Below are 22,077 nucleotides of genomic sequence, written 5' to 3'. Positions count from 1 at the left end.
TTAAATGATTCATTGTATCCTTCAAGAACAATAAAATAAACATTACTGTCCAGCAAACACATGACAGGAAATTAAAAACAGAATCTAAATTTAAGATCTTACATATCGCACCAAGGCAAACCAAAATCTCCTTCATCAGGACATCCCGGGAGCATCCTCTCGCAAGCACGTCTTCCGTTCATTTCTCGAAACAGCTCGAATTGCAGTGTCCTGTTTACATTTCGCGGAAATTTATTACTTAGGCCAGCAGCAGCGTTGCTTGTTTACCGGGCCCAAAGCACCCCGCGATAATCTTTCCGTTCGTTCGTCGGCGGGAAGTGGATTGTTTTACTTTCCGATTTGAATTATAAGCCCCGTGGTTCGTGATTCGGAAAAGTTATAAACTGGGCATCGTCTTAAGAGTTGGAACCGATGTCAGTGAGTATGAATAAAAAATGATAATTAAAAAAAATACGGAGAATCAACTTTAAAGTGGAACCCATAAATCAAACCGCCGCAGCCATTGGTTAGCTTTCTTGAAAGTTGGTGAAGTAAAGTTTTTCTTCTGGGATTATGAAATATTAGTTTTTCAACCGAACTGTGGGAAGGCGACTGCACCAGCGTAGAACAATCCTGACTTTTACTTAAAACAAAAAGTTGTATTAAAAATATTGAATTATGTAGTTTGGGAGTGCTTAGTAATAACTTTTTGGTTCACCCTCTCCTTGCTATATTCGATGGCAAATTTTGAACATTACCGGTAAAATTTTATACATTTATTTTTACTTTCTAATGTTGCTTATTTTTTCATTTGTATTATCTAGATATCTGTTGACACATTTTACGCGCTTGTACCACTCACAAGTGATTTTTACCCATTCTTGAATCAAAAAATTACAAAAAAAAACATCGAAAAATATTAACATGTATTGTATACTTTTGAAAATCTATTTTTTTTAATGAAATAAACATAAATTATGAGAAATTATACGAATAAACTAATTGAAAATTTCTCAATTGGTTTTTTTTCGCAATTTGCATAATACGTTTTAAAGCCAACAAATACTTCTTCAATGTGTAGAAAAGATATTTTTTAATAATCAATGGAATTGGAGCGATCAAAACAGTCATAAATGAGTGAATTTGCGTAACAAAAAAAAGTTACTTCTTGATTTACGAGATAACTTGAACATTTTCTAATAAAAAGAATAAAGATCTTCTTCGAAAAAGACGAGGTGATTCTAATATACAGAATTTGATAGAAATTGGTTGAAATTCAGCTCAGTTACAAAAAACTTTTTTGAATCTCCAGATGATCGTTTTTTTACAAACCGATCATAATATGGTACATTTTTTTTTAATTCAAAATTCATTGTGAATAAAACGTAAATTATTGGTAAAAAATTGAAAAAAACATTATTTTTTTGTTAATTGTTAGAAAAGATTGTAAGGAGCAAAGGTAAATTTTACGCACGATTCCTCAAGATGTTGTAATGAAAGTGCGAGTCAAAATATGGCAAAAGTTAATGAAAAAGTACTGAAAGTTTAAGATTGAAAATTTAAGAATAGGTCCCATGCCAAATTTGGGCCAGATCCGACCGTGGAAAGGGGTCGCTCAACGAGCCTGAAGTTTGTATGGGATTTGGAAATATTTTGTTCGGGAGAAATATGAAAAATTATTTAAGAATATTTACTTTGAACTGGAAAAATATTATAAAATTTATTATGTTAATTAATTTTTTCGTTCGTTAAATGTGACAAAAGCTTAATTTGACATGACTTTTGAAATTCGAATTCTGCTATAAATAATAACAATACTAAAAATACACAACAAAATAGAATTTTTTTTTCTACAACCATTTCCTTTCTCATGACCATCACCCAAACTTGAAAAATATTGAAATTCACTGATACGATTCAAAATACATCAGAATCAAATTTTTAAATCAATGCTATTTTCGGTGTGCTATTGAAAAATAATTTAGAATGGTTATTCTAATTCTGAACTAATTAGGCAGGATCAAATGTCAAATCCTTGTATTGTCACTCGAAGTTGGAACATCGCGAGAGAGGGACAATAAAAAATAATGCGAAAAACAAATAAATTGGAATAATTTGTACGGAAGCTTGCATGTAACGAAATTGCATACTATTTTGTTGCACAAAACCTATAAATCAAGTAATTTTTTATCGAATTATTCAATGAAATCAAGAAAACAAAAGGTGAAATAATTCCCATCTTCTTAAATTTGTTTTTTAGTCTTGTAATCTTTCAGATATTGGATTTTTTATAGGAATTTACATAAATTACTTCAAACTTTATTTATTTCCCCCTTCGGGTTTTTGGAAATTTTCCAAGGGGGGGTTGGGTGAAAAAAGAAAAAAATGATATTTGTTCCAGCCTTATTTTCAAAATACAGAAAACAAATGCGATTTTAAATTTCGAATTAAACTAGAATTTGAAGCTAAGAACATAAGAATCAGTTCGAAGAAATAGAAAACCTCCATAAAATGAAGCACCAGATTTAAAAAGTAACTAAATCCTTAATCCTAAATTCTTAAATGAATTTCAGAACAGCGGTTTTATCGGTAGAAATTGTGGAGTACTAATATATCGTGTATATTAAAATGCGCGTTTTGCCTCAGTGTTGACGCAGCAAGCCGGCAATGCTATCGGTCGGTCGATCAGTTGCACTCTCACTATCTCCCTTCGTCATTCCATCGCATTCATGCGATGCGCACTTTTCCCGTCCTCCTTCTCCGGTCAGCGTCCACGTAGACCAGACGTGTGCGTAAGTTCCTCGCAGCCCCTTCGGTTGTAAAGTGCCAGATGTTCCAGAAATATATCCGAAGGATTCACAGGTGACAGTTCCCAATAAGCCGGAAGATCTTCCGTTGTCCAAAGCAGAACCCACAATTGGCGATCCTCGCCAGGTTTGTTCCAATTTCGAGGAGCAAACAAAACGGAATGAAATTTGTAGGGAACAAGTTCTTGAAGGCAGCCATTTTGAACTGTTCAAATATGTAAGTATCGAAAAAATTTATTTCAATGGTAATTCATATTGTTGTTAGGCGTTGAAGATGCCCACACGACGATTCTTTGAAAATGTTATTAAAATTCAGGAAGTTTGTTTTCAAAACTATTATGGTTGCTGGTTGACTTCGATATCTGCCAGGTGTGCACAAAAAAAAATCGATTAACAGCACATTCGTTGTATGTTAAATTTTGAGCCAGAAAGTGGACAGTAGAAACTTCTGATTTTTTTTTCAGTTTTGCTTGCCCTCATTAATACTACGGTGAATTTTGACTATTTGGGCTTTCCGATGTGAACAAATTGTATGGGAAACGAAAATAAATATCAGCAGATAATTTTTTTACAGCTTGAACAGTTGGCACTTTCTATTTTACGCTCAGCGAGTAGAAAAAACGAATACGGCATTGCTAGATATTTGAATAAAAAAACTACCTTCGGGTGCGATGTGTGCATTGATTATTATATTCGCATATTAAAACAAACGATGGAATTGACCACAGAAGTGGGGGGCGATGAGGATGAGTCTTATTGAGTAGTATTTTTTTTGTCAAGACGCAATGACGACTTTCTCCGAATAAAAAAAGAAGAACAGTTATTTTGGCGCGATGAAGACTTCCGCCTAGTTGAGCATGAAGTTGAGGCGCGATGTGGACTTCCGCCTAGTTTGATATGAGTTTTTCGAGGCGCGATGAAGACTTCCGCCTAGTTGATAATGATGTTGAGGCGCGATGTGGACTTCCGCCTAGTTGATAGTAAAGCTTTGGCGCGATGTGGACTTCCGCCTAGTTTGATACGAGTTTTTCGAGGCGCGATGAAGACTTCCGCCTAGTTGAGCATGAAGTTGAGGCGCGATGTGGACTTCCGCCTAGTATGATACGAGTTTTTTGAGGCGCGATGAAGACTTCCGCCTAGTTGAGCATGAAATTGAGGCGCGATGTGGACTTCCGCCTAGTTTGATACGAGTTTTTCGAGGCGCGATGAAGACTTCCGCCTAGTTGATAATGATGTTGAGGCGCGATGTGGACTTCCGCCTAGTTTGATACGAATTTTTGAGGCGCGATGAAGACTTCCGCCTAGTTGATAATAAAGTTTTGGCGTGATGTGGACTTCCGCCTTGCTTGATACGAGTTTTTTTTGAGGCGCGATGAAGACTTCCGCCTGGTTGATAATAAAATTTGGCGCACCTTGGATAAATTAGAATTGGCGCAATAAAGACTTCCGCTTTGTGTTGAGAAACCAGACGCGATGAAGATTTCCGTCTGTTACTGTTTTGTTAATATATTTGGCGCGATGAACAATAATTCCTAAAAAAGTTATTGATAAGACTGATGCGATGAAGACTTCCGTCTGTGAATCAACTTTGTTTTTTTTTTGTTAAAACATTTGGCGCGATTAAGACCTTTGAATGTCAAAGTTTTTTAAATGAACTGAAGCGATGAAAACTCCTGTCAGAGGCAACAGGCTAAGTTAAATTTGGGAGACGTAGACACCAGCATAGTGGCTGCACAGACTGGCGCGATGAAGACTACGGTTAAAAAAAGAAACGAATAATGGTTAACAGGTGCGATGAAAAACTCTTCTTAATTATATTATGTTTTTGAGACACGATGAAGTAACCGTTCGTTTAGACACTTAGCGCGATTAAGCTCTTCCACCTGAAAGTTTCTAAAATGAGTGGTTTGATAAAAACTTATGTAAGTGCAATTAAAGTCAAGGCGAGATGTAAAGCTCAGCTTTGTGAATAATAACTGTTTTATAAATTTATTGATTTTTGTAAATCTTATAGTTCGATGAAGAATTCCATCAGCAAGAACAAAATGAAGCAGTTGCACTAGAACATTTAAGGGCTATCCTAACGCAAATATCCGTCAGTTCAATCAAACAAAGCATCTGTTAAAATAATTAGTGTGAGGTTAACCGTCGATGGGAACACCATTAAAGATTACATCAAGAAATTTATTATTCGCGAGAGGAACTTCGGTTCAGAAAAATATGTTCAATTTTATTTTGTAAAGATGCAGAAAACTGATATAATATTTGTAAATTAATGTCGCATATATTTCCACTCCTCACATGGAAATTTCGAAGGTCCAAAGGATCGGGTTTATAATTAAGTATGACAGATTTTGGCAGTCGAATAAGGCGTAACATTTGGATTGACATTTCTTGTTGAGTTCGTTAAAAGGTGCAGTTAAAGATGTATCGTTAAAACATGTTGCAACTAATTTATCCTACCTAATAATTTCTATGTAACAGATATCTCACTTTGTCGTCCTTGTAAATTCTGTTTAGTATGATGAAGAGTAAGCTAAGTCTTGAGGCGATGACCTGAAACCTGTTAAAAAAGGAGCTTTTGATAACAATCATTCGAGTCCAGCTCCTTCGGTTCTTGAAATACTATGGGGCTTCGAAATGTCAGTTATTACGCGCTGAAGAATTAACCACCTTCATCCCCCCCTACCCTTCCATGGTCAAGACAGTTGCCTGATGTTCAACAAAGGAGTGGGATTAACAGCACCTTGTTTTTCAAACATAACAGCGTAAACATATCTGGTGATTTGTTTTTGGCCTTCGGTCACAAAATTGTTTATTTCCGCACTTTACAGCACACTCAAATAGGTGAAACAGTTTTGGTCTAAGGTACTACAATGTCGTTTCAGGATTCAGAATCACGCAACAGATCATTTTTACCGATATTAACCAGCGTGTTCTTTGATATTATGATCAGCGAAAGATGCCCGGGTGCATCAGTTGGAAACCTGCAAGCAGTAGACAAGGCTCTTTTTCGTCTGCAATGAACGATCAGAGAGCGGATTTGGTGTTGGGATTCAACATTGTTCCTCAAGTAATGAGGCAGACAGGCTCTGCTAAATTCCTCATTAACTCCATCGGATTGAACTCTGTCCGCCAGGAGAGGTAGTAGGATGAATTGTAATCCAGTATTTTTCGAACTAGGACCCACTGTTGACTTGGTTCTGGGAGCACCCTTATACCAGTTATACCTGGACGATTATAAAAATACATTAAAATCTAATTTAAACACAATTACCTTCAAATGGAAAAGTTACCTTTCATCTTTGACAGCAATTCTATGGTTGTAATTTTGGACAGGTTTAATTCATTCAATGCCATTGATGGGAACGAGCTTGTTGTACAGCTGTCTTGAGTTTTTAAATCACTGGAGCGACTGGAACAGAGCCAAGTATTGATTTAGTCAAATTTCAAATTAAATTTGAAAATTTTCGCTTTCGATTGTTTACTTTTAGACTCTTTTTCTTATCTTTTTATTTGACACGCCGAAGTAAGAATAGTGTGAATAAATTACTTTATACTCAAAAAAGTAGGACAGAATCAGCGGTGCCAAGTGTACTGATTTTTTCGGATTCGTCCTGATTTTCAAGAGAATTTTACTGACTTTTGGGAAAATTGCCTTTAAACGCGCTGAATTGTTTTGGCATAAAAAAATTAAGTTGTAATTGATTTGGTAGTTAAATGATGAGAACATCAAATTAATCTGAAACAAAATAGTTCGCTAATGTAACCGATTATGATCTTCGGTTCACATGATATGTATATGAATATTTTTTGTTAAAACTTTTACTTGTCTTTTTGTATAAACTGCAGGCCTAGACATAAGAGAGGAATGCAGAAAAAGTTAGCAATGATGTGAATTGAATAAGGAATGTCAGCTTATATAGAAGGAAATATGAATACATCATCCACTGTGAAATCTTTTTATTACTGCAGTAGAAATAATAGCATGTTTTTTTTCCATTTTACATACTTTTTTTTCTTGAGTGGAACGGGGATGTGGAGTACTAATATATCGTGTATATTAAAATGCGCGTTTTGCCTCAGTGTTGACGCAGCAAGCCGGCAATGCTATCGGTCGGTCGATCAGTTGCACTCTCACTATCTCCCTTCGTCATTCCATCGCATTCATGCGATGCGCACTTTTCCCGTCCTCCTTCTCCGGTCAGCGTCCACGTAGACCAGACGTGTGCGTAAGTTCCTCGCAGCCCCTTCGGTTGTAAAGTGCCAGATGTTCCAGAAATATATCCGAAGGATTCACAGGTGACAGTTCCCAATAAGCCGGAAGATCTTCCGTTGTCCAAAGCAGAACCCACAGAAATAATGTTGATTTAGTAAAAACATTCCCAGATTATGAAAATGAAAATTTTTTCCACGAGGAACAAATTGATGACATGTGATTAAGATGCTCCAGATCAAATTCTACTCACTCATTTACAATATCTATCAATTTCTCCTAACTTTCTAATCGCCTGTAATTTTCATAATCTTGAAATCTTCTTCCGAAAACAATATAACTTTCACCGATAAGGTCGATAAATCAAATTTTACTAAGTTAACTAACGGGGATTAAATTCTTCAAAAACTAAAATGAAGATGAAAAAGATAAGATTTGATGCCAATGTTTTAATGACTGATTTGGAAGATTTTGGCGTATTGAACCCGTTTTTATGGAAAACTTTTTTTAATTACCCCTTGTTTTGGTAATAAGCAGTTTAAAGATTAAAAGTAAATCTATTTCAAGTTTGGTTATTCATTGAAAACTGATTAACTATCAAATCTTTATGAAAAAAGAGAGTCTAAAATTGTTTATTATTCTTTATTTTTAGGAATAATATTTTGATAATGATTTTAATGATGATTAATAAAATTTAGATAACTATTATTACTCAGATATTCACTCGCTTGTCACTCACAAGAATATATAGATCAATGACTGACTTTGTTTTGCATGTGTTGTCTAGTGTTGTCAAAATATAAAACGCTGCCATATAAATTCGTTTTATTTCGTTTTTTTTTCAGTGCTGCCGAATTCATCTTTCATTTTATTTAATTAATTAAAAACTTTTTTTTTCAACGTATCCTTCATCTCTCCTCTACAGCTAAATTATCAAAAAAAGTAAAATTCTAAAATTTTTTAAAATTTGGAAAGAATACTTTTTCTAACATTACTGAAGAAACCTTTAAAACAGTTAACGGTTGTATTTCATATAACTAATTTACCGAAGCCTACAACACAATTTGATTTGAAAAAAATTAAAATATCTTGAATTAATTTCGTTATTATTTCTTTAAAAATTCGTAACATATCTTTATTTATACAGAATTGGGATAAGTAAATAATAAGAAAAATTTTAAAACATTTTTTTAAGATATCAAAATTACTTACGATCTTGAAGAAAGTTGATGAAAATCTCTATTTCAATTTTTTAAAGTTTTAAAGTTTTTCAGAAAAGTAAAGAACTTTCTTAAATAATTTGAACCTATTATTAAAGTTTCAGGACACATAAATTGATCTAAACAAGCTCTTAAATTCATTGCACTTCAGAAAAAAAATGAATTTTGTGGCAATTTATCAAAATCCTTTTGAATGTGGAGTTGAAGAAGTGAAAACTAAAATTGTGGCCCAAATTGGATGAACTTGTTTAGATACCCTTCTTAACGGAAACCAATTTTTAATACGAGTTAGGGTTTTTGTGTGTTTAGATTTGAGTTTCAATATATTAAGTTTATTTAATTACATATCGGAATTGACAATTAAAAATAAGTTTTAATTCGCCAACGTCATATATTTCTCGTCATACCTTTCTTGTACTGAAAACTTTATTCTGAAAAAATCTCCATGGGAGAGGGGCAAGGTTGCAAAAATCTATAGGTTGCACAGAAAAATCTATATTTTCACAGATTTTCGAGCAAATTTTTCAGAAACTGTGTCACAGAACAAAGAATTTTGGAAATTTCACAGATTTCACAGGTTTTTCTAGTTTGTAGGTATTTTCAAAATTATAAATCTAATGTCAATATAAATTTTAGTTTTCTCACTTTGTTTCGGAAAAACATGCTAAGATTTGTAACGTTAACCGATTTTTCTTAAGTCCTAAGTCTCTTTTCTTATTGAGTCTGTTCATTTCTTCACAACTTTTCAAAGAAATTTATGCTATAGTAACAGAAAACCATCACACAAAATCATCACAAAAAACCATCACAGAATTTCTGGGTAAAATCACAGAAAGTCAGAATTTTTCTTCGCAAAAACACAGAATTATTTTCGGCAACCTTGGAGGGGAGGAGTAAACCCCTAAACTCCGCTCCCCTCACCACCCATTTATTGTTAAAGGTGATACATACTGTATGTATGTATGTATGTATGTATCCACCTTGGGTTTGCGGCAGCGCCGCGGTCATGGCCAAAAAAATAACCCGTGCGACCATCTTGGTTATCACGCAAAACAATCGTAGCCACTCAAAGAGACTTCCAAGGGAGTAGAATCGTAAGCAGAGGCACTTACGGTATCCAAGAATTTAAGGGGAAAAAGTCTCAAGAAGCTATAACCACATTGTTGACTAACCAAAATAGCATACAAATTATAATCCCGCCTCCAAGGCTTCCGAAAAAAGAGTGCGTCCTTATTTTACAAAAAGTAATCTAATACTTTCTTTTTCTCAACCATGCCAAATTCCCTTGGCATTAATTGAGAAACGTCCAGTATTTGAAACAGGTAACAAGCACATACTGCTACTCGCTCCTTTTGCAAAAGAAGGGTACCCTGATGCTCCCACCCGTTCATTTGATGTAGATGAAATCTATATATATAAAAATGAATTTCTGTCTGTCTGTCTGTCTGTCTGTCTGTCTGTCTGTCTGTCTGTTCCCTATAGACTCGGAAACTACTGAACCGATTTGCGTGAAACTTGGCAGGTGGGGGTATTGGAGGTAGGGGAAGGTTCCTATTATGGTTTGAGACCCCTCCCTCTCTCATGAAGGGGGGGAGGGGCCTCCCAAACAAAAGACAATTTTTTGCATAACTCGAGAACCCATCAAGCAAATGGTATCAAATTTGGCATGGGGTGGTATTTGGGAACGAGGAATATTTCTATGAATATCAGGTATCCCTCCCTCCTCTCAGTGGGGTGATAGGAAGGGGGGAGGGGGGCTATCTTACAATTTTTCATATAACTCGAAAACTAATCAAGATATTGGAACCAAATTTGGCACGGGAAGGTATTTTGATACGAAAAATACTTCAATGATTATTTGAGACCCCTCCCTCTTTCCAGTTTAAAGGGGGAGGGTCCTCTTTCATATTTTTTTTACATAACTCAAAACCTATTAAAGCAAATGGAACCAAATTTGGCATGAAATGGTATTTGGATACGAAAAATATTTCTATGATTATTTGAGACTCCTCCCTCTTTCCAGTAGGTAGATATAAAGGGGGGAGGGGGCCTTTTTTATAATTTTTTACATAACTCAAAAATTAATTAAGCAAATTGAACCAAATTTGGCATGGGCGGGTATTTGGGAACGTGACATGTTCTAATGATTGTTTGAGACCCCTTCCTTCTTCCAGAGGGGAGAAAGGACCCTCCTTCTTTCAGTTTTCATACAATTTCATACAATTTTTACTGCATAACTCAAGAACTACAACAGCAAATGGAACCAAATTTGGCATGGAACGATATTTGGGTACGAGAAATGCTTCTATGAATATTTGGAATCCCTCACTCCTTCAAAGATGTGGATGAAAAGGGGGAGGAGAGCTCTATTACAGTTTTCAGTATAACTGGAGAGTTGATCGAGCAAATTGAACCATATTTGACATGTGAGGGTTTTTGGATACGAGAAATATTTCTATTATAAATTTAAGCCCCAACTTTTTTCAGTGGAAAGATATATAGGGGGGCTTCCATACAATTTTTTTGCATAATTCGAGAATTAATTGAGCAAATGAAACTAAATTTGGCATCGAAAAAAATTTGAGTACGAGAAATACTTTTTCTTTGTGAAGCAATACCTTTCTTGCAGTAGGATGATAGAATTGGGAATATAGGAAGGGAAGAGAAGGCTTACATTTAACTTTTCTTTTTATTAAATCCGAGAAATGGGCAAAACATAACATGGAAAATCATTTTGCTATGATTCTATGAATATCTGACACACCATCCTCCTTTCAGTGAGTAGGTACCTAGGAGGAGGGAGTTGAGCCCAATACACTTTTGTTAGCATAAGTTCTCAATTTATGCAAACAAAACCAACAAATGGAAATAAGTATGGCATGGAAAGGTACTTGGTTACGAGATAGATTTCTACGAATGTTATAGACCCTTACGTTTTACAGTGTAAAGAGGGGAAGAAAGAAGGCTCCTTTTAAATTATGTTGTAAAGCTTAAAAACTTATTAACCAATTAAGTTATAATTTGATATAAGAAGATTTTTGGACACGAAAAAATGGGTATGATTATTAAAGACCACGACCTCCATTCAGCAGGGGGTGAAGGGAAGGAGAGGGGAGGCTCTCTTATAAGTTTTTAGCATAAATCCAGAGAATATCAAGCAAAAACAGTCATATTTTATAAGTTAGATTGTTTGGGTACGATTAATTTGAGACCCTCCAGACAGATCAAAATTATCAGATCTTTTACACAAATTTATAGAACAAGATATAGAATATTAGTTTAAGTTATCTTTGTGTTGCAATTCGAAACTCCAGCTGCAGCTTCCATTTTATAGCGGTTGCTTATGAATTATGTTATAATGCCAATAAAACAATAAAAATTTGTATAATTTTTGAAAAAAATCATTTGATTTTGGAAGGTGTAGCAAAGCACACCGGGTCAGCTAGTGAGTACTAAGAAGCGATTTAGATACATATCAATTCCGTTTTGAAGAACGTTAAAAATTTTATGTTAAAATCTTTTCTTACCTTCGAAAATCAGATTTTTAAAACATGAGAAGAGGGGGGGGGTTATTATCAGCGTTACGTAATTTTCATAGGGGGGTATGCCGAAGCGTTACGATTTGTGACATACGGGGGGGAGGGGGTTAAAAAAGGGCATTTTTTGCGTTACGTAATTTATGGATGCCGCCTAATGATAAATTAAATCAACTTTATGCTGCTGTATCAAAAACAGTGATATGCAAATATTATAAAATTACGTAAAAAAATACAATTTTGCCATTTGGTCCTTTCTCTGTTTCTTACAGTGGATGCAATTTTAAAATTTTCTTCTGGACCCAATAAAATCCGTGTGCCAGGTCACAAGATTCTACTTCGGTTTACAGGGTGGCCTGCGAGCCGGGAAAATCCTGCAATTCAGAATCAAAACCGGGAAATTTCTTTATATGTAGTTTTTTTTTCATACATGAACCATGTACATATGTCAAAAGGAATTAATAAACAAATTAGAAATTCTTATTTGATGTGCTGAAAAAAGTTCAAATTTTTTAGAAGGTGTTGCTAAGCACACTGGGTCAGCTAGTATAATATAAAAATGGAATATAATAATATAATATAAAAATATAATTTAATAAAATGTAGTATAATATAATATAATATAACATATAATATAATTTGATCAAACTAATGTTATATATGATATTAAAAAGAAATATTATAAAATATATCATAGAATAATGTATGCTCATAAATTCATGTAATAAAACAATATAAAATCCTGATTATGTATTTACAACTGCATATATTTTGATGATTGTTTTTTTTATTGACCTTTAAAAAAGTGAATCATTAATTGCATTGATGAACTGCAACCACCTGTGTTAAGAACAAATCTATAATTTTGCAGATATAACGAAAAAGATAGTTCAAAACGTAAGCAATTCACACTACGAAGACTGAAAACTGAAAATATGTTATTTTAAAAGCTGTATTATATGTTCAGAAAGCAATGACTTTTCTTCCGCTTGAAATTTTTGTACATTTAAACATAATTGATTTTTGAAAAAAATGGTGTAATGGTGAAAATAGTGCAGGTACTGTGTAGAACAAAACTTGCTAGCAACAGATGTTCAGGAACTTCTATGCAGTTTTTGGTGAAAACTGGAATAGTAAATAATGTTATAACATATTGCTGACGGGTATGAAACTGAGATATAGCTTGAATCAGATAATGATACAGGTAATATTGAAATATATATGAATTTATAGTTTTTATGTACATGAAACAATAAATAAAGTACAATTTAGAATAATCAATGTAACTGGATCAAGTTTGTAAAAATGCCACCTGGTCACCTGTAAAAAAATTACTTTTCTAAATAATATTTAGGAATTACACATAAGTCTATTAAAGTTTTTTTTTAAATTAAGACTTAAAACGCTTGTATGGGAATTAGAAATATAGTGGTTCACTATTAAAGATAACTTTACAAAATAAAAAGAAACCCTTGATGACAAAAAATTGTTTTAAATCTTTGATTGACTTTAAAGCTCCATCCCTGATAACCGAAAATTCACTGGTCGGATGGCTGCCATATGAGGGTGCAAAGCAGCAACATGTTCTGAAAATAATGTTTATTAAAGATAAACCTACGTTTGGCTTCTACTGGTTTTAATATAATAATTAAAATAAGGTGAATGAAAAAATAGCTTGTGTTTTGTCATTGTAGGAAGTATAAAGTTGGACAGCGCTTGTACATATATGGTGGTACAAGTACAGATTTTGAGAAAGCTAAACAGAATGTATACAGTTAAATTTTCATAACTACATATGAAAATTATGATTTGAAATTAAGGCGAAGATAAATTAAATTAGAATACTTCCAATAAATATAATGATGAAGAAGACAGTGATGATGACTTGAGGGTCTGATGCTCTGCTTCATTAGGACCCTTCTCTAAAAGAATTGAAACCCTGTAATAATATGTACTAAATGAAATTTATAATAATCAAATGTAAATTGATTTCAAGTTGCAATTAAGATTAGGTAACTAAACGAAGAAACCGTGTCCACAACAGACAAGAGTCGCCAACCGATGTATTGTTAAAGGTGATACATACTGAAATAAAAAATGATCAATTCAAGCTTGAATTCACGTCACAAAACTAATCAAGCACAACACAAACTCATTACATTTTTTAAGAGACTAGATTATACTCATTTCGAAGGAAATTTAATTTGCGACCGTTTGCTACTATTTTTTTTTATTGTACAGTAAATTGGTAGATTGATAATAGTTCAGAAAAATCTGGAAATAAAAATTCACGTCACGGAGGAATGTGTCTGTAGTGTTAATTGTTTTTTTTCTTTCAACAATCTTGTTTTGAATTTTATATCGTTTTTAAATCATTTACAAATTTGTTTTTAGGACTGTATTTGACAAAGTTTTTTTTTAATTTGTGGATTTCAGACCAAACCCAGTAAACATTTTGGTCTGTATATTTCAGTTGTTTCTGAGATATACACACTTTTGTACAATCTGAAAAAGTTGTATAGAATATTCAAAGTGGAGGCAATATTCGGACCAAATTTTGCTCATCGTGAAAATTTAAAACTTTGTATTGCGTTTTCAACAATTTGATAGCAACTTTGCTTTGCACAAAATCTTAGGATTGTACAACTTACAACTTATTATTGCCTGCCTTACAATTTGATTACAATTTCCTTTTGCAGGTAGCCTGAGGTTTGTAAAACTTTCTTCACCATTTAATACAATTTATTGTTACTGTATCCCAAAGCAATTATATTTTTCCCTTATTACGATTTTACTATGTATCATATTCTCAAAATCAAAAACCTCGACCAAAACAAAAGTGCTGGTCCAGACGGTCTTCAAGCAAACTTCATTAAATACCACCATCAAGTCTTCTCTGAACTTATTCGAGACGTCTTTAATGAAAGTTTAGAAAATGGAAAATATCCTGCTTGTTTGAAAACTGCAAGAGTGATACCAATCCACAAAGGAGGATCAAAAACGGAGGTTAACAACTACAGACCTATTTCTGTATTGTCTGTTATCAGCAAGATATTGGAGCAAATGTAAGTTGGTCGAATCACCAGCTTTTTTCATTCGAAGAAAATATTGTACGAGAGTCAGTTTGGTTTTCGTTCAGGATCCAGTACAGCAACGGCTACGGGAGAGCTGTTCAAAAATGTGTACGAGGCGATAGACTCAAAAAAGCAGGTCGGCCTACTATTCTTAGACTTGAAGAAAGCTTTCGACACGATAAACCACGATATTCTGATCCAGAAATTGAATTTTTATGGAATACGTGGTCGGATTCTTCAGCTCATCGAAAGTTTCTTAGATGAAAGAGATCAGTACGTATCGGCAAACGGTGTAAACAGTACTCGTCGTCCTTTGAGAGTAGGTGTCCCCCAAGGGAGTAATCTAGGACCTTTTTTATTTCTCGTGTATATCAACGATCTTCCAAAACTACCGCTGTACGGGAAACCTCGACTGTTCGCAGATGATACATCATTGTGCTATGAGGATGTTAACCCAAATACAATTGTTCGAAAGATGACTGATGACATGCGAATACTTAAACAGTATTTTAATGAAAACTTGCTGTCATTGAACCTCACAAAATCGAAATATATGATTTTACATTCTGCTAGGACAAATAGTCTGCCTCATGATGACCTAGTGATAGATAACTCAAAAATAGAGAAAGTCACCCATTTTCGATATCTGGGACTAATTATCGACTCCACACTCAAATGGACCAACCATATTGAAACGCTGCTGAAAGATATCAATGCCGCATGTGGTCTTCTGTGGAAAATTAAAAGTTTTGTTCCCTCGAAGCAACTGCTGTTATTGTATCATGCTTTTATCCAGTCAAAGATGCATTACCTGATGTTTATATGGGGAGCGGCATCCGAAGCCAATATCAAAAAACTACAAATCGCCCAAAATCGCTGTCTAAAGATAGTCTACAAACGACCAAGGTTCTATCCCACGATACAGTTGTACAGAGAGGCTCATAAATCGATCCTACCGATCAAAGGTAAGAGAGAACAGCAGGCATTGACAATTATCCACAATTATCTGAACAATCCTCAGGCCCACCACATTGAATCGTATAACCGACCAAATCATAGATATGGACTTAGAAACGAAACAACGTTTAGAACGAAACGTCCAACGACCGAGTTTGCCAAAAATGCATTCACCTATTATGGAATTACTCGTTATAATTCACTTCCACCGCACATCAAATCGGAAAAATCAAAAGTCAAGTTCAAAAATCTCTTGAAAAGTCACTTAAAAGCGAAAATTGAAACATATTTCAATTAAAACTCCGCAACTGTCAGCATTGAGATGATCAATTTTATTCCAATTTATGACAGCTGACCTTGTACTCCCTTCAAAGAGATGATTCTCACTGGGAGTGCAACCCGCCTCATTCATCCTCTTCATTCTTTATATCCGTCACCAAAATCAACCCCCCATACCAATGCACCTTAATCAACCATAAAGCCCATACATGATTGTTGCAATAACTCTAATACGCTGAAAACATCTTATTACTCTAATTTCCGCCACCCACCGCCACCACCGCCGACCACCGCCGCCACCACCTAGCAAATGCCACCACCACCACCGTCGCCGCCACCACCGCTAACAAGAACATCACTACTATTTCACCAAGAATCGCTAAATCATTTATATGCTTATCATAATGTCATACAAGTGCACAAAAAAGTGATACACCTTTGTAAAACCAATATTCTGAAAAAATGAAATCAAAAAAAATAAAATAAATGAATGATGAGGAGGTTTTATGCCTACGGGAGCATGGACTCGAAAAGAGCTCAACTCCCGCGGGCTTTTCCCTGCTCATAAAAAAAAAAAAAAAAAAGAAAAAAAAATGTATCGCCGTGAACATAAATACAATAGAATACAATACAAAATTGAACCATATACAACTTTATGTGTTTTTGATTAAATTGATGAACCTTGTCATAAAAATACTGAGTGCCTATTTCCAAATACTGCGTATGCATATTGTCATCTTGTAAAAGTCCTTAACTTTAACTGTTGGTTTGATAATGCATATGTTGTTGATCTATCTTTCCTCAGTCTAGAACTCACAACGTTCCGATCCCTGCCCTTCGATACTTCCTCGGCGCCATTTCATGTTGATACAAACAAGCTTATTTGTTCATGTATAGTTGAGAGTTCCGTTTAAAAATCAGTTGATAATATACCACTGACTGCTTCATTTCGGACTCAAAATAAATTTATAGATGCCGTTTTTTGATATACAACTTTAAGAGATAGGTTAAAGTTGTATATCAATATAGACGGTTCTATTACAATCAATAATATTATTCAGCAATATATAGATGTTGTCAGTGTTGCCAGTATATTTGCAAGACGTGTCGTCTTTTGCAATTGTTGACATTAGATGATTACCATATTACTTAGCATAGGAAATGCATTATCAACAATAATTTACCGATTAAATTTATCTCAATAAGTGACTTTGAATGACAAGTACCAATAGATTGTTGAAATTCCATTCTACGATGTTCTCACCATTACTGTACGACCTTTCATGGAAATAATATGTCATCATAGATGAAAAATTGCTTAATTGTACAGTTGGATTAAATATCGAGCTTTACACAATTCTACTGTGATTCAAAACAACTGTATTGATCTTTCTGTACGATTATTAAAATGTGATCGTATATAATGAACTATACAAACCATAAACGATAAAATATAACTTGGTTTAGCTACAACATGATGTTTACAAAATTCCAATCTAAACTGGATATTTATACAATCTACAATGAACACTTCTTTACGATTTCAGGCTATCTGGGAATCGAAGTAAAGTTTCAACTTTGAGAAACCTTTGAAAGTGCTATGGGAGAAAAACGATCGGTTTTGTAGGCTTTGGTATATTAAGCCGTTAATTGTGCCATGGAAGTATGGAAGTATGGGAGAGTGGGGAATCATTCACCACTTTTTTTCGTTGTTCCATAACTTCTTTATTACAAAAGATAAAATGAAAATAAAAAATGGTATGATTTTCTACATTTTCAAGGTATCATAAGGTTTTTTTTTTTATTTTAAATAAGTTATTTTCCCCAAATTCTGACTGTTTGAAAGAGCGATATTTTTTGGATTTTAAAAAATGGTGGGGAATCGTGGGCCACCAAATCCAAATTGACCAAATAACATGCAAAATTTATAAGTTGACCCAAAACTGTGATTTCCTAATTCATTTCGTTATTTTAAAGCAATTTCACATGATGAAATAAAAAAGAGAGCTGTGTATGATCGCATAGATTCCAAAACCTGGCTCGCGAACGTTTTGACAAAATTTCTTATATGGGATGGACAAAATATTTTTCATAACTCTTCATTTAGCATAAGAAAACTGTACAGATAGATAAAACGTATTTTAAGTTCTGAATGTGTATAAAGACATAAAAAAATGGGTGATTCAAGATGTGTGGCCCACGATTCTCCACTAGCTATGATTTGCAAATTGGTTGCGTTTGTGTGACTTATTTATGTTTAATCAAAAATTCCTTTTCCATGTGAAAGATCATTGTAGTGACCGGACGTCATTACAAAACGCGTGCGTACGCATCAAATATCTTTTCTTATCTGACTTCTTCAACCGAGCTTAACGACTTTTTTCATTTACACATACATTCAACGATCAATCATTACTTTTTTCTGCTGATTTCACCAACACATTTCTTGTGCCCCTCCTTTTCTCTTCTCTCGCAAATGTGATAACGTTTACAAACGCAACTGGAGCACGTTCTCACAGTCGTGCAGACGAGAGCACGTTACGCATAGTTTATTCAAATTACACGTTGATCTTTATTCGCCTATTTCAACCTAACTTGCTCGTATATTTGATTTATCCACAATTAATTTCATCTTCTACTCAATCCTAATCCCTACATCCGCCCCCTTGCGTACTCTTTAAATGTCTCATTTTACACAAAGAGGATTATTTTTTCACAACAAAGCGTTTTTAAACAATTGATTGTTTTGAAAATTACAACGTTTATCATCGACTGAATTGATTCTGACTGTGTATCGTTTTATTTCTGATAGTGTTCAATGCATTGCATATCTTACCGTGCAATTTTTTTTTTTGAGTTTTAAACTATTAAAATTGTTTTTCTTTCCAATTTACACTTAGGCTCCTAATGGACCGTATTTTCTAAAAGTAAACAAATGAACTAGATAAAAAATCTTAATAAAATGGAAATTATTTCCCAACAAAACTTTTTTTTATTATGAACACTTGCTTTCGTTTCATTGAAATTATTCATCGTTTTCTATTGAGCTTTATGTTTTTCAGAAAAACTTTTCCCATAAATGTAAATATTTCTTTTGATAATATTTAGATTGTGCTTGGTTAAAAATTTCTTCTCGAATACTTGGATGGTTTATGTTTCGATTTCAATCCTTCAATACATTTTCAATTTCAACTTGTTTTCGTTTCGACTGAATTCTTAATATATTTTCTTCAAAGTTTTTCCAGTAACTGAAATCTGATAATCTGATAAAAACCCTTCAATTCAAACTCTCCCAACATTTTTCGACTCGACGTTCCAATGAGAATTTCAACATGATTTTGTTCCATTTTAATAAACCCTAATAAAAGGTTTTTTTTAATCATAATGATTAATTTTGGTTCAATAAAAACTGATTTCATAATAACATGAGTCTATATATAAAAAAAGTTAAATAATCTTTAACGATCCAGTTTTTATGGATTTAAATACTTTTCGCGAAGCTTCGAATTTTTCGTTTCGATTCCTACACAGTGAAAAACATATCAACTTGTTTTGTTCCATTTGAATCATATTATTTTCAATTAAATTTGATGCTTTGATTAACATTCTCAAAAAAAAATATTTGTTAAGCATTTTCCGTTTGTTTCATTTAATTCTTCTTCTCAACTCAAATACTACTATCCTATCTCTTTTTTTTCTTACTCTTATAAAAAAAAGTATTCAAGATATCCATCGAAATAAATATTCCAAACATTTTTCGTTTCAATTTTCATACCTAGAACCAATTAAACTCACCATTTGAATTTCACTGGTGCCGTTTAATTTTTTTTCATCTCCTAATGCTGTTGCAGATTTTTTTAAATGTTTTTTTTAATTTCCTTTCAAACATTACACTTACATTCACTATCATTAAAAAACTTGAAATAACTTTTTCGCTTTGATTTTATTTCTCGCATATAAAAGTATTCCCGTGGAGTATTTCTTTGAGCATTCGACCAATCGTGATCGCTTTTGTAATATTTCGCCTGTTTGAATAAAAACCTCTCAACTTTTCAGTATTTAGCGGTTTTATAACTTCGCTTTAAAAAATCATCGCCTGAAATCGTGTATTTTTTAATTTAATTTTACGCTTATGATTATTCCATACTTAAATTTCTTTTACCTTTGCTTCAATAAGAACAAAACATTTCCATTTTTTTTTGTTTCGAATTCCATACTTAGCATTAAAAACACCAATTTCAACTTACATTTGTTTTTTTTTAAATCATTTATTCTTCATAAAATTTGACACTTTGGAAAATTCAAATGTTTTAATACCTTTTTTTGAACTTACTTTGAACAAAAAAAAAAATTCCCTAAAAGGATTTTAACTTGCATCCACTTCATTTGAATTGTTATGTTAATATCGTGCATTGATACCGTGCACCCAAGGCTACCTTACATACATACAACCATGCATCATTCGAATTGACGCCTTTGATTAAAACACTTTTCAAAGTTTGGTGCTTATTTTACGTTGATAATTTCTTTGTTCCAATATAGTTATTTATACAACAAGCTGCAAAAAGTGGATTTCTTCAGCACGAGTCGTCCATTTATCCAACTTGACTTGCCGAGTCCAATTATTTAAAGGCTGGATTTAAAGAATTGATGATTAAATAGGTAGCTTCGCTTGAAAAAAAAAAAAAAAAACACTTCGCATAAATAGTATTTCCATTTTTTTCGATAAATTTAATCTTTTTCTATTGAAATTACTCATTTGATCTATTTAAAATAAATTTTTTGTTAATGATAATACGTTTGTTTCGATCGAAGCATTTTCCAAAAGTCAATAACAATCTTTCAACATTTTTTGGTTCGCTTTTGGCTACGATTCATTTGCATCATTTAGATTTTTTTGTTACAGGAAGGCGCATATTTGCGTTTATTTCATTTAAATAGTCTTCTTAATTGCGATAATCCAATCTATTTCGATTTCGATACATATACATTACAATTGAACTTGCTCAATTTTCTGTTTAATTTTTTCTCCATTTTGTTTAAAATTGACGCCATTTATTAAAACACTTAAGAAGATAAGTTTTTTTTCTTGATAACATAACCTTTGTTTCTATTTCTTTTTATAACCAATTAATTTGAGAACTTCAATTATTTGAAATGTAAAATAACACACGCTGCGATTTCAGTTTTAACTAACAAAAATACTCATAAAATGTTTTAACTTTCTTCTGATCTAGGATCAGTCACAATTTTCTATTAAAATGTTAATTCATTTCTTCTTTCCAAATTTTTTTTGTATGATAAAAAAAATCAAATAGTGTATTTCAATTTTTTTTTACCATTTTTAGTTTAAACTTCCATACTACACATAAAATATCACATCATTTTTCGTGTAGACTCTAACAGCTACAGCTTCCAAAAGAGACTTTCATCTTGCGTTTGTTTAAAATTAATCATTTATAATTTTCCATAAAATCTGACGGCCATGGTTTATTTGAACGTTTTGTAGTTTTTTTTATGAGAACTTACTCGTTCAATAAAAAACTATTAGCTACGAATTCGTTTCTTAGATGTAATTCATTTGATTCAATTAAAACTTCTGAATAAAATAGTCTCGTTTCCCTTTTTTAAATTTTATCTTCCGCGTAAAACAGTCTTGTAAAAAATTATTTTTCCGCGATTTTACTGCTTTCAATAACCATTGTTTTCATCGATTTTCTTTGTTTCGATAATATTTCATTTGGTCAGTATTGAGTACTTTCAATTATTTTTCGTTTCAATTTTAACACTTTCCTATTTCCAATAGAAATACAACTTACTCTCATTTCATATCATTTAGAATATTCTTGCTTGAAGTTTCATTTTTTTCATTAAAAAACATCTTTACTCAAACACCAGAAACTGTTTTAATTTCAATTTGCTTTTCAATCCATTTTTATTTCTCATCATCGCTTTTTTCAATTTCATTAAAAAAAAAAATCACTTAAAACCCTGAAATCATCACCCCTT

Source organism: Uranotaenia lowii, chromosome 3 (assembly GCF_029784155.1).
Source record: "Uranotaenia lowii strain MFRU-FL chromosome 3, ASM2978415v1, whole genome shotgun sequence".
Taxonomy (NCBI): domain Eukaryota; kingdom Metazoa; phylum Arthropoda; class Insecta; order Diptera; family Culicidae; genus Uranotaenia; species Uranotaenia lowii.
The sequence above is the reverse complement of the archived record's forward strand: the minus strand, read 5'-3'. Positions refer to the sequence as shown.